The sequence below is a fragment of the Pediculus humanus genome, genomic scaffold, assembly GCF_000006295.1.
Source record: "Pediculus humanus corporis 1103172108253 genomic scaffold, whole genome shotgun sequence".
Taxonomy (NCBI): domain Eukaryota; kingdom Metazoa; phylum Arthropoda; class Insecta; order Psocodea; family Pediculidae; genus Pediculus; species Pediculus humanus.
Window position 1 is genome coordinate 562,126 of NW_002987822.1, and position 1,239 is coordinate 563,364.

The following is a 1,239-nucleotide window of genomic DNA, read 5'->3' on the forward strand; positions in this document are numbered from 1 at the left end:
AAAGATGATCCCAACATCCAGGAAATGACCGTCGAAACGGACAGGGGTACGCTATTAGTCGCCGTGCAAGGGAATCGATCAAAACCTGCCATTTTAACTTATCACGACCTCGGACTCAACTGTAAGTTTTTGCTTTTTTTTTTTTTTTATTTATGAAATTTTGTTCCATCGGGAACGTGTCCTGTCCTGTCCACGTTCCCTCGGGATGTTTTTCGACTTTTCCTCTTTCTTAAATTTTAAAATCAACAAAATTTCGTACAATTTGAGAATTATTATTTAAAAAATCGCGTTCGCGAATCGATATTTTCACAAAATGTTTTTCCCTTTACGATTTTCCATTATTGTTATTATTATTATTATTATTATTATTATTATTATTATTATTATTATTATTATTCCTATTATTATTGTTGTTGTCGTTGTTGTTGCAAATATTGGAATGGAATCGGTTGAGTAATTTTATTTAACGTTTGGAAAAAATCGATCGATTTTTCTTTTTTTTTTTTTTTCTTACGTGGTTCGTTTGTGTTGTTGCCGCTTGCTTGCATTACGGGTCAAAAAGGTCGACCTTTTCCCACCTATACCCCTCCCCTCCCCCCGTGGCAATTACCTAAAAGAAAAAAAAAGAAAAAAAAAATTAAAAAATTCTTATCAAATTTATTTATAAATTTTTATTTTTTTTGTTGCAAGGAATGGAAAATTTTAAAAATGAAAAGCAATAGAATTTGAAAATTTATTATTTTAATTTTATTTTAAAATTACAAGAAAAAAAAAATTATCATCATTAATATTATTATTATTATTGTAAACCGTTAAAATTTCCTGAGGGAATTTTTTTTTTTTTTTTCGTTTTTCACAACGAGAAATTGTAAAAAAAAAAAAAGTAGAAAAAGTTCATTTAAAAATGTTTTTCAATTATTTTTTTCGATTTTTTTTATTATTATTATCATCATCATCATTATTATCACCAATAGTAGTAGTAGTGGTGGTGGTGGTGGTGGTGTTAGTGGTAGTAGTAGTAGTAGTAGTTGTTTTTTTTTTTTCCTCTTTCTACGTGGAAATTTATGAGCAGACAATAAATTTTATTTGGATCTTTATTGTTTGTTTCTGTTGTTGTTGTTGTTTTTCTTCTTGTTCTTTTTTTTTTGTAACAAAGATTTTTTTATTTTTATTTTACGTTGTTTCTAATAATAATAATAATAATAATAATAATAATAATAATAATAATAATGTTTTTTA